The sequence below is a fragment of the Gavialis gangeticus genome, unplaced genomic scaffold (genome assembly GCF_001723915.1).
Source record: "Gavialis gangeticus isolate Ggan-Ray unplaced genomic scaffold, GavGan_comp1, whole genome shotgun sequence".
In the NCBI taxonomy this organism is placed as follows: domain Eukaryota; kingdom Metazoa; phylum Chordata; order Crocodylia; family Gavialidae; genus Gavialis; species Gavialis gangeticus.
Genome location: NW_017728994.1, coordinates 47,844,269 through 47,857,094, shown reverse-complemented (window position 1 = coordinate 47,857,094; position 12,826 = coordinate 47,844,269). Strand labels below are relative to the sequence as shown.

Below are 12,826 nucleotides of genomic sequence, written 5' to 3'. Positions count from 1 at the left end.
TGGGATGATTTTCCCTCCCCCCCCCCCCCCATTTCTTTCCTGAAACGTGGGAATTAATGCCTATCTGAAAGAGGAAAAAAATGACATTTATGCTGCTTGCTTTTCCATGTCAGTCACTCTGAACAGACAGAGACGGCACAGTCAGCTACACGCTCTAGTCTTCATTTCACTGCCTGGTTTCCCAGCCCCAGCAAAGCTCTGCATTTGGATGCATAATGCTGCACGTGAGCTTTTGCTTTTTTGTTTAGATACGAACCGTTAGATTCAGACTCAGTTTGTATTTCTACTTAGACTTAGGCTTGGACTACGGAGCCTTGTCTTACCTTATTTTAAAACAAAATCTAAATTTGGCAATGGAAACCAGTGGTCCTTTAGTGCCACCCTAGAAATCGCCCAGAAAGGGTGAAGTGACAGAAGAAGAGCAGACGGCTAGCACAGAGCTCATCGTGATGCTTGTTGTTATTCTGTAGAGCTTAACAGCCTCATGCAGGGGCAAACAAGACAGCTGCATCAGCCCTTGCTTCACACTTGGAATAACTTCTTCATGCTAAAGGCTAAGCAACATGATCTTCCAAGGGAGTGAGTGAAACCAAAAAAGGAAAAAATTAAACGGCGTTTAAAAGGTACAGCTTTCCGCTCCGGGCACGGCCTCTGAATCAGAGCTTCCTAGACCTGAAACGCTGGAGGCTGCATGCAAGAGAGGAAAAGTGGAAAAAACCCTGCTCAGACCCTCTTCACCCTCCCATTCAGCCTCCGTGTGACCCAGGAGACTGGGCAAGACGGGCCTGCGATCTGCCCCAGTAAATAGTCAGGTTCTTATGTCCCGAGGAAGAAACGTCCTGACACGAGCTGGAGGAGCAGGGAAGTTTCCCAAGAGAAATGGTAGCACATCAGATGTCTGGAACTTTTGACACGAGCTTGGACAAAGCCCTAGAAAGTTTCCCGAATGAAACAATCCAGCAGTGGCCATAGCAGATGGGGCAGAAGGGATGATCCTACAGACATTTTCCTCCTCCAACAGCCTACCAGCGCACACCTTCCAGGTTAATTATGGTAGCCAACAATTCAGTTGGACACTGGTATCCCAGAGAAGGGCTCGGCCTGCCAAACCGGATCCCCTTTGCAGTAGCTCTGGGAAATAAATGGCAACGGGCAGCAGCTGCCTGGAACTGTTGTAAGAAGAGTGACTGCGTTAGGCGTAGCAAGAAAGCCAGGGCCAAACAAACAAGGTGCTGTGGGCTTGTCAGTAAAACCAGCAAGACAGATGGAGCAAGGACAACAAGTTATTCAAAGACACAGCTCTAAAACAGAAGAGAAATCCTAAGGAAGGATCTGGAGAAGAGAGAAACACCGGCTCAGAGGAAGGGGGTCTGTCTGCGAGTGAAAGCCCAAGGCTGAGTGAAAAGAGGAACAGCAAGGACATCCCAGCTCATTCACAACCATCTTCTTCGTAGAGCTCAGCTGTGCCAGCCGTGCCCACCTTCTACCCAGGACAGACAATCCTGCGCTCCACAGCTGTTTAAAACCTGTTCAGCACCGGTGGGTTCCCAGCAGTAGTGGGCTGTTAACGCCACGTCTCTCAGCTTCCTACAGCTGGGTGCCCAGCTTGTATCCTGCTGGATCCTGAGGCTGAGACCAAAACCCAGAACAAGGCTCAAGGGAGAGAGGGGAAGTTCCCCTAGGAGCAAAGCGCTCTCCGGCCAGGCGTCGAGGAGCCAACCTGGCGCGACCGCTGGATGGGAGCGGGGCATGTCTGCAGCCGCAGGAGATGCTATCGCTGCGCTGACGGCTGGAATTGAGAAACAGGAGAGGAATTTGAAATATCATTGAAAGAATGAAGCTAACAAAAGCACAGACAAGGGCTGGTAATTTCGGTAAGGGAAAATATTGAGTCTGGAGAGAGACCTATCAGTATTTTGGCTAACAGAGAAGGAAAAAGAATCCAGATAAAATTTCAGGGCAAACAACCATGGAGTAGTGAAGTCATTTTTGGTCATAGTTCAAGTCGGCCTGGCCAGTTTGAGAGACATGCTCGAGTATTACTTAGTTCCCTGATGCCTCCACTTCTCAGGATGAGCCTGGCCCTTCTGGATGGCTCGTAAGACAGGCTTCATAATTCCCTGCAGATTCGCCCCTTCCGTGCTCAGCGCGTGCAAATTCTTTCCTTGGTATCTGAGCTCCCTAAAAAGGATGCGTACGAGTGCTGCGACTTCCCTGTGTGTGCAAGACGGGATCTCCCCAAGGTGCGCAGCCCTTCTGGGACCAGCTGCAGCCATTTACTAGAGGAAATGCAGCCAGCAGGGGGGGCACGAGACGCTAGGTTTTTGCTAAACCTGCAGCAAAGATGCTGTGGAGTATGCGCTCTAATGAAGAATTTCACTCCCCAAGGGAGACACTGCAAGGAAACCCTGGGGCAGAATGGAGGGGACGACAGGGGCCCGGCTAAGAAAGGCAATTTTCTAGCCCCTGCTCGACTCCTGCATTTGGGACACAGAAGACAGGGTAGATTGCACCTTACAGACTAATGAAATTGGAGGGATTTAGGAGATAGCCACCCTGAGGCCCCCAGAGCAGCAGGTGTTATTTGGGGCTCTCTGCTTTGTGCCCCCTTCTCTTCCCCTTTTTGCCCCTGTGCTTTGGGTTTTGCAGGCCCCACCTTTGCAGGGGTGGATGGGGAACATGGGTCACTCTTTTTGTAGGCTCCTCCTGTCGATCCAAACAGGCCAACCCCTTTTGCCAGCACCAATCCTACAGGAAAATAACAGCAAGCGGGTCCGGCAATGCTCGTGAGCCTGGCCCAGCACAAAGCAGCCCGGATGCTTGGGTAGCAGAGATGGGACTGCTGAAAGTGCCCTGCAGCCACTTCATGGCAGACCCCACCGTACACCCCATGCTAATCCTACCAGGCTTTCCTCCCGGGACAGGCACCATTTCATTCAAGGAGAGCGCGGAGCCCTGCATCCATGATGCTGCTGCATTTTAAAACCCTAGCATGGTAAAGGACTAGAGGCACAGCAGGCTTTAGGACAAGGTTAGCCGAGGCCAACGTGCTTACATAAGGACACAACTAGTGCTGAGAGCAACGTGAGGAAGCTGAAAAGGAAGACCAGTGTCTTCGGTGTGCGGGTGATGATGGGAAAGGGGGCTGGGGCACGCTGGGTCGACTGTCTCTCTCATCCTTCCACTCCTGCTTCTTCCCAGACTTTTCATCCGTGATTAAGGGCAAATCACCTTCCAAATTCAGTTTTAAAAACAAGCGCCCCTGTGTTCCCAGAAACATCTTCTCTCATCAGCACTCAGGTTTAACGATGCGATTTACTTTTTGCTTGTCGCGCTCGGAGCAGATGGGCCCGCCGCACCTTCGGAGTTGCATGCGCCGCTTCAGGTAGCATCACCGGGCTACGGGCTGTACGTGGGGATGTTTAAAATGAAGTGGCACTTATTAAAAACGGCAGAAAAACTTTGATTGAAACACTCTCATTCAGAGAAGGATCAGTTTTTGGTTTTGTTTTTTAAAAAACAGAGCTTAAAATCTAAAACTGGAATCAGATACCCTGTTAAGACTGTTTCAATCTTTCATTGCAAAAATGTAAGTCCCCACAGAGCATCAGAGAAGGTTACAAGAGGGCGACAGGCTGGATACAGCTTGGCTATAACTCTACTAACTTTAACAGCCTTGCTCCCAATTTAGATCAGTGGCCCCAACCAGGGGCAGGACGATATGGGGGTCTTCCTTGTGACAACGCTGCTTCTCTACATTTATGCAATATATAATAAAATGCCAATAGTGTTGTGATCATTCACTGGTAAAAATTCATTTCAAGTTGTCTTCATAAATGGAGAGAGGATCCCTCAGAAATCTATCTAGATATTTGGAAATCACTGCAGTAATCACAAAACAAAAAGCAGTAAAATCAATTTTCCTGATAACTTCCCTCCCTTGGCAACGTGACCAGGCTAGTTCTGGTCTTCAATGTAATGAACTGCAAGGATCAAGCAGCGTCTGTTGCAGATGCCTGGACCATTGTGGCCTGATTAAAGGGAAAGGTGGGGACGCCGTCGTCTGGCCATAGGCGGAAGGGGATGCTTTTAGGAGCTGCAGGCCTTCGGGTGCCTGCAGAGGCAAGGAGTCCAGACGGACACAAGACTGCAGACTAAACAACGCTCGTTAGGGGAAACGTAACACAAGCAAGTTCTTCCCAGCCACTTCTCTACCCCCACCAGCCACCACCTCTATTTTCTTAGGTTCAGTTTCTGCCAGCTTCATTTTGGGTTCGGCCCACAAACAAATGCCTGCAAGGTAAGCCAGAGTGGGAATCTACAGTCAATCAGCTGCTCCTTGGGAAATATTGATCCCATCTCCCAGGAAACAGGAGGAACTTGCTCCTTAATGAAAGTGAGCCAAAGCTCCTTGCATTTAACATGGGGTGAGACTTCCCGTGCACATGAGCAGCTAGCAGGGAGTGGCTGATAAGCTGTAAATTCAGACTGCAGCTTACCCTGCTGTAAGGTGGATGTGGGCCCACGCTCTTTACCTAGGGACCTGTGACTTCGTGGTGCCGGGACAGCTCTGATGCTCACCAAAAACCCCTGTGGACTGAAATGATTGTCTATGCAAAAGAGAAAAACTCATTTAAAACAGCTAAACACAGGCTGAAACATCACTTAAAACATCTAAGCGCTGGTCCTTTGAGACAGGTGAGGAAAACAAAGGCCTGTAGTTTTAAAAGAGCTGGAGATCTGGGAAACCAAACACCCTGATGCTTCACAAGCTAAGAAACGCAAGGACAACAGCACATATGAGAACACGGATGCAGGTAAAAAATATTCCTTTTGTGGATTTCATCTTGCCAGAAAAACAGGACTTTCAAACCCATTTAAGAGCAGACTCCAGATTTAGCTGCTTGGTTTACAGCCCAAACTTAGAAATCACAGCTCCAGAAGTAGAAAGATTGCTGCAAGAGGTCCTGTTTGAAAGCAGCATGACAGCACTGATCATTAGCATCTATATTTGACCACTGCTGATGGATGAATGTTGAGTGACTGGTTTTGTTTCAAGTAGGTTTATTTATAGACCATGCAAGTAACCGGGTGACACGATGGCATCTCCAGATCTTTTCACTCAGATAGGCCCACGCTAGTCTCTTGAAAACCTGTCTCACGCATCCAAATGCTTCTGGGAAGGGGGCAGTCGCCACGTCCATCTCTCCAGTGTGCAAAACTATGGGTTTTTTCCAGCTGCTCCTTTGAAACGGGATGTTTTGGAGTTGATGCTTGTTAACGAGGACCTAACCTGAATGTGACTGAGCCAAACCGTGTGGCCCTGAGACGAGCTGAGCATCTGACCTGTCCAGAGACCCCGGAGGAAGAAGAAAGTTCAGCTTGCAAGCCACTGGTCTCAACAGCAAGGCCATTAAGCTTTGGCCACCTGACAGGAGACCCAACCATGCAGTTGGTACAATAAGAAATATCACCCACCAAAATTAGTGCCTCTTAGAGAAAACCAACAATAAAGTCACCAAAACTGATCACCTGGGGTGAAGATACCCATCTACTTTGGGTAGTTTCTAAGGTGCGTATCTACCCTGTCTTCTACTTGACTTCAGACTAACAGGGCTCTTCTCAACGAGTCACATCACCATCTTCCACCAAGCCACTCGAGCCTTTGACCAGTCTGTCCCTGCACCTGCAGATGGTCTCTAACACGGTGCCAGCCTCTAACTGCAGCCCCACATCTAACTCTACAGCATCCCAAAAGACCATGAGCTGGAGAGTTTACAAGCCCCTCTTTTTTTCCAGTAGCTGGGGACATCCCAGACTATTTTACTTGTTCATTTTTATGGTGTAGAAGCGAGTACGGCTGTATATACACATGTGTATGCAAGTGCCTGAAAAGTCCACCCAATGAAGGTGTCAAGAAGAACATTTCCCAGGTCCAAACCACCCTGTGCTCTCTTGAACAGGGATCCATATACCTGTGTCCTGCATTTAAAATTCAGAAGGGGACAACACTCAAATTTCAGTTTGCTGGGGGCACCCTCATGCCTATACCATAAGTGCTCTGTTTGAGGAACAAAGGGAGAAAGGAAAAGTTTAGCTACCACACATTGAAGACATTTTAAAGAGGAAGACTTAAAAGCAGCCTGAGGTTGTGGCTGGACATTAAATAATAAATTTAGTTTCAGCATTCAGCAATTTAGATGCATAGCTCAAAGCTGGCTAAGTAGCTACAAACCCCAGTGGAAGTACTGGACCAAAGGCACACTTCTGAATTTATAAGGATCATTTTTAGTCTTAATGCTTTAGTCAATACCAGAGGACAAGTGTACGGATTGACTGGCTCCTGCCAGTTAGTTTGTGGGTCTTTACAAGTGCCCCATCTTACTTCTACTGAAGTGAACAGCAATGCCTATAGGGCCAGGACCTGAAACCAAGTCTGAACTCATAGGAGCTGACACCACGCCATTTTTATCAGGCATATGAAGCTGCACTCCTGCCTATAGACTGCCCTCGGGTCTTCTGTGCCACGGCGAGGACTGCGATACTGCATTCAGCTGGAGCTAGAAAACGGATGATGTCGGTAATTTCTCCTGCACGAATCAGCCTAAATGCAGCAAAGAACAAGCAAATCTAAGGCATAAGTTGTGTTAAGAGGACCCGTCCCCCTAAGGCTACTTTGGCCCTCAAGGGCGTTCAGTTTGGTACAGGGAGCCTGGTATACTATCCTGACACAGCGCCTTTAGGAGTGGATGCAATTCTTCCGAAGTTGCATGAGGCAGCAGTGTGGCAATGCCTACTCAGGGCAAGGCAAGATAAAGCCACGAAACTGGCGTAGCCAGGAAAACAGCATCCATGCTGCAGGCTGCAGCTGGCACAGCTCCGATGATCAGGGATCGCACCCCTGGCTGGTGCAGCTACGTCAGCAGAGGTCTGGAGCGCAGAACTGAGCACTGTGTTGTAAAAGGGGGTTGGATACTGTAGACTGGGGGTTGGCAACCTTTCGTTGGAGCAAGCCACCCTTTGAAACCCGGTTCCTGCTGTGGAGCGGCCAGCTGCCTGTGCTGATCCCATCCCTGTGGCAGCAAACCCACAGAACGACCCTCTACATAATAAGCTGCAATTAAAAATTCAGACGCTATTAAAAACTGAAGCCCCATTGTGCAAGCTGAATAAAGTCCAGCTGCCATCCATTTCGACCGGGAGATAAGAGCAGAGGAGGCTCTCTGTACGCCCCGTGCCTTTCCCCTACATGCAGAGAGGTCAGAGAGGCCGAGAGAACAATAGCTGGGTTAAGGTCGGCGCATGTCATAAAGGTCCCGTTCCCGGCCCAGTGAAAGTTCACAGATCGGTATTGCTGTCCTTACAAGGGTTACACAAACACACCAGCGAATCCTGGCAAAAAGGAAACGCATTCAGAGTTCAAATTGGGGCTATCTCCTAGCTATTTCTGTAGCGCCTGCATCTAAAAAAAGATCCCGTTCACACAAGTAGCTATTTTACCTTACTGTCCCACAAGAACTAAATGCATTTTTTCCGATTACAGTTTCCCACCATAAAACACGCTGCAAAATGTGACAAATATTTTTAAATATTCCTATAAAAGCTATTTTACGGGTATATATAGAAACATGAGTATATATGGAAAGGCACAAAATTGTGTGCTTATATATAGATGTGTCCTCAAATTTATAACTAATTGTGTTCCATGGGATTGAAGTTGTGTATCATTACATTACTAGAAATTGTTGGGGGGTTTTTTTGTTTTTGTTTTTTTTAATTAACTGCTAAATTTTATAGGAGTTTTGACAAAGGGAACAGACAGAGGAGCAACAGAAGTAGTGGGCCCTGTTTGTGATATGCAGGGATCCTGGTTTTCTCTGATTTAAAAAAAATCCCCAATTTTCAGTTTATAAAAAAGCGACCCCATATCCACATTTTTCTGTGATTAAAATGAAACACCACTAATACACAGATATTTATACAGTGGCATTTCATTTTAATCACGGATTTGGGGTTACTTTTTTTAAACCGAAAATTGGGTTGTTATTTTTATTTTTTTATTTTTTTTTTAAATCGGAGAAAACCAGGATCCCTAGTAATATTAAATGTTGCATCATAAAAGTCAGCATTTTCCTGCATGTTCCCGGGTAAATGAACCCTCTGCTTTTTGAGCATTTCAGACCTGGGCAAGGAACGATTAGGACAGGGTGGGTGAGCGAGGATGGGAAGGGAGCTCACACACGTGCACGGCCCCTCGATTAGCAGCTTGTAGCAATGAATCGGGGGCAACGGACCCAACGAACCTGCTAGCTCATGCCCATCTTTGGCCAGTCCAATGATTACATGTTTCAAATGACGGGGTTTTTCCTACTGTCCCGGGTGAGCTTATACCAGAGTGTGATGCAACCCGGTAGCAGGATCTCTATCCTAATACTCATCTGAAGTTTCTTGTACTTAAAAGGGCACTATCATATTCAAGGTCTTCCTAGAACTTGTTTAAAGAGCAAAGAGGTGCTGCGTGCGCGTGTGCAGACGTGCAGGCTTTCATGCGGTTTCTGAAGCTCTCTCCAGGGTGAGCATCCTCAACACTGCAAACCCTAAATGAGAGCAGCAGAAGCTAGAAGAAACACTGTCCAGTCTATGTTCACCACTCAAAACTGGGAGAAATTTTTTTAAGAGGAAAAAAAACAACCAAAAAGGCAGAAATTAAAACTCAATTTTCTTTAAAAATGATTCTAACTAAAATGTTTACAGCAGCATTTGTGACACAGGTAAGGTCATTTTTTAACTAAAGCATCCTTTCAGCACTTTTCTTATCACCGGTAGCATAGGAGGGATGTTGTAGCTGTGACGTTCCAGAAATGATGCAAGAGGGAAGGATCTCTTAAGGCGATATCTTTCATTGTCCCAACTGTATTGTCAGGACAGAGTTAGATGAGCTTTCGAACGCAAGTCATACTTCATCAGGTCTGGCCAGAACAAGCCAAGCACGGCACTGTCAGACCCAGTGGACAATGTCTAACCCAACTATACGGCTGGCCCGATACAAGATGTCACCCTGAGAAATCCGCATTTCTTTTTACTACTCTCTAATCACACAATTACTATTCTAATGAGACTGTTCCCTTGCTAGTCGTCAAATATTCACACACAGTTACCACGCACGTCTTCGTGTGCGTTAGGCTTGCAGCTCAGTCTATCCAAGTGACACGCAGGATGTGGAATTTTTGACGAACGTGATTTTGGAGAAGACTAACGTTTGCAATGGTAAGGTCATTTTATAGTCATTGGGGGGGGGGGGCAGTTGCCATCAGCAGAAGTGACTTTCACAGGACAAGAGAAGAGACCCTGAAGGATAAATAGTGCCAGCTCAGTTCCAAAATAAAATAGAAAATATCTACCTGCCGACCACACCTGGATTTTGAAGCCTGTGTCCTGCCACATTACAAACCCACATTGTAATGTGACCAGCAGGGCAGCCTGTGAGTTCACAAACCAGTTTAAACTGGGAGAATTTACACCGAAATAGCCAACAAAAAGGAGGGGTTTGAAACAGGGCTGAGCCAAGAGCCTTGCGTGTCAGCTGAAGGCACACGAGGACACTGGGCATTACCCAACATCAGGACCAAGAGTCTTTAAGGAGAGACAGCAGCGTCCTCCCTTCAGTCTGTAAGAACAGCAGCACTTTGCACATTCAGGTCTCTAGCACAGCACTGTCTTCCTAGGCCACCTGTTACCTGAAAAGGTGAGGATCTTAAGGTCATCCCTGGTCCCCTTCCCTTCCCACTGGCTTTTTCAAGATGCTGTGGTAGCTCCTGGAAATCAAAATGGGGAGATGTACACAGGCCAGAGGATGACAACTTCAGTCAGCATCTTGTACTTGAGCAAATCCTAACATATCCCCAAAGTGCCTTGCACACTATACTTGTGAAATAACTTACTAGGTCCCCACACTGCAATATCACCTTCACATGGCTGAAAGACAGCGCTTGCTTAGCAGGTTCAGCAGCTTGGGTGCAGGGGAAGGTGGCTGCCCAAACGGCGCATAGCCTCTGAGCTAGCAGCCTCAGGCCAGAGATGCCACGAGGTCTCAGGACTGCTGGTGGTCAGGAGCTTCGAGCCAGGGAAGGGCACACACAGAAACTGCTAGTTGAAAGGGAGCCGAGGCATGCTCTTCCACAGTGTCTGTGCAGAAGAAAATGATAGGCAGCTGAAGGCCTGTTTCACCGACAGCTATGCAGCCCCGGTTACTGCGGGGTTAAGGGCATTTGGATGGCCACTTACCATGGGGCATCAGACACCTGGCAAGTCCCTGCTCCCTTTCAACTTGCTGCAGTTTGTCTGCGTGTCCATACCCATACGTCTCCTTCAAAAGGCGACAGCCCTGGCAGCACAGCATCTCCGAGGACTTTCCCTGTCTAACAGCTGAGAGGAGACAATTTACTTGACTCCAACACGTTGCCTTCCTGCATCGTCTCCCATCCAAGAACCAACTAAGTACAGCCCAGCTCTGCATACACAGTCAGCGGGTCAAGCCTTCAGGCAGCACTGTTGCCACTAAAGGACTTCTTTTCCCACCAGTGGCATTAAAAACAGACTGACCCACCTGATACTGGAAATGCCGAGACGACAGGTCACACAGCGGTGCTGCATGAGGCTGGGCACTCTTAGCCAACGCATCTGTGCCATTCTTGACGTGTGTGTGCTACTTCCGCTGACCTTGGAGGCCCACATGCACACACAAAGCATCAGGAAGAGATTCAGAGTCTCTAGCCTGCTGTTCAGAAACCTTTCTGTACAATAAAAAAGGCTCAAGCAGGAAGGGCGCACTTTATGCAGAAGATTTATGGGCCTGTTAACATTACAAGACAGCCAGTCAATACTGAGCGAGGCGTATTCCCAAGCAGAGGTTTGAGAGCACGGAAACCCAAGTTTCCGTGCAGTCAGCGCTGCTGCAGGCTTCAGCATCGAGACAAGGGGGGTTGCTTTTCAGCGTAACTTATTCCCCTTGCGCGTTATTCCACGAAGCAGCAGTAGCCACGTGACTGGTACGTTCAGCGATGGGCTCTGGGTGCAGAAGGCCGTGGGGGTGGATTTCCTGGGAAGGGCTCAAGCAGGTTGTACAGGGCAGGGGCCGGTAACAAGGACGTTTCCAGAAAGATAACTGCATCCTTGCAATTAAAAGGCATGGATTAGATGACTGAGAAATGCAAATGGGATCTTTGCTATTTACATAGCACAGCAGCTAATTAGCACCTACTCAGCATCCATGCCTCACTGTGCCCAGTGCAACAGGAACCAAGATATAAGCAGGGGTCTACTTAAGTCACAGGGAGAGAAAGCAATTCTCACAGCTTGGTTGTGACACACATAGCTGATTTCACGGGCATTTCCCGACAGCCCTGCCCCTCACCCCTCGTTAGCGGAGAGGCATATACTGTATCGTTTAATAGCAAATTCTGCAGAGAGTAAGTTATATCATATCATGCAACATATTATTAGAAATATTACATTTAAATATAAATTAAGCTACAATATGAATTGTAACACATACTTTATTATATGTAGTGTCCTACAACAGTTGAGAAATACTAATTAATGCTAACCTTAAGAGAAATGTTTTCACTTTGCTGTCTGGTGCCTTCACGTAGTGAACGTCATCAGCAATCACAGGATCCATAGCTGCAGCAGTTGTTGCATTGTCTTTGTACGGTGGCAAGTACTGGGACATTTTAAAACAGTGTATTATATGAATAATATTATATAAACAAAATGACTTTGCAGGGAAATCGCAGCCAATAAGATATTTCCTGGTGATCGCAGACAATGCTGGTTTTTGCTGTTTCCCTGAAAACCCCAAATGAAGAAGATCCCTACACATACGGAGACCAGAGAAGCACTTGTCCCCTAAGGCAAGGTGCAACAAGGAAATGTGTGATGGGAGTGGGGGTAGAGGGTGAAACTGGACATTTCTGATACTGGATGTTGTCTGGAAACTAGGCCTCGCCTGATGGGCAGCACCATTCAGAAGCTTTTTAGATACAAGTATTGGCCAATTCCTCTGGCCCTAGAGCTGGTCACAGGTCCTGTAGCTACTGCAGCAAAACTGGATCTTGCAGGAGGGGGCTGAGGAAGAGAGTCTACCAGCTTTCCTGACTCGGTGAGGGACAGTACTCAGTGCCTGAAGCAGGAGTGGGGGGGACAACCCTGACATGAATGGCACTGGGACACCTCAATAGGGTACAAGAGAGGGGAAGTCACTTTTACACCTGGTCTCTTCCATCCAGCCCCAAAGTTGTTACCAGCTGCTTTTTCCAGCTGTTTTCCTAAAAGGCAGAACATGCACATTATGTGACCCATCACACCTGGCCCGATTTGTGCCCTGCTGATTGGCAGCTGCAGGATCCGAATGTCAAGAGAGACTTCAGGACTCGATTTTTTTCTTCCTGCAGACCAGGTCTCTCCACAACAGGCTCGACGCGAACGGATTCAGAGGCTGAAGCTTGCTGAGTTCCTGCCCGTCCCGTGGCTGTCAGCGTGGGGCTTACGTTCAGCACAGAACTCGCGTCAAAGAAGTGATCCCTTCCCTCCCTGCTGCTCGCTTCCTGCTCTTTTAACAACATATTTCACTAGAAGCAAGTGTGCTCGCAAAAACAACACGCACCAGCTCCTCGCCTTGGGGTGAGGGCCCAATCCCACTGCTGGGGTGGGAAAAACAACAGCAGCTGCATGCAAAGGCGGCTGAAAGCTTGAATAACGCCCCCCCCCCCCCCCCCTGGTTGGCCTTTTAAACAAATTTCCCCCTAACTCCTTTGCCCCCCAAGGG

General features: G+C 47.9%; 1 protein-coding gene across 2 annotated transcripts in view; it reads right to left on the bottom strand.

Moving 5' to 3' along the window:
• Nucleotides 1–12,826, bottom strand: part of LOC109287574 (metal transporter CNNM2) — a 100,505-nt gene that overhangs the window by 45,539 nt on the left and 42,140 nt on the right. The window lies entirely within an intron of this gene.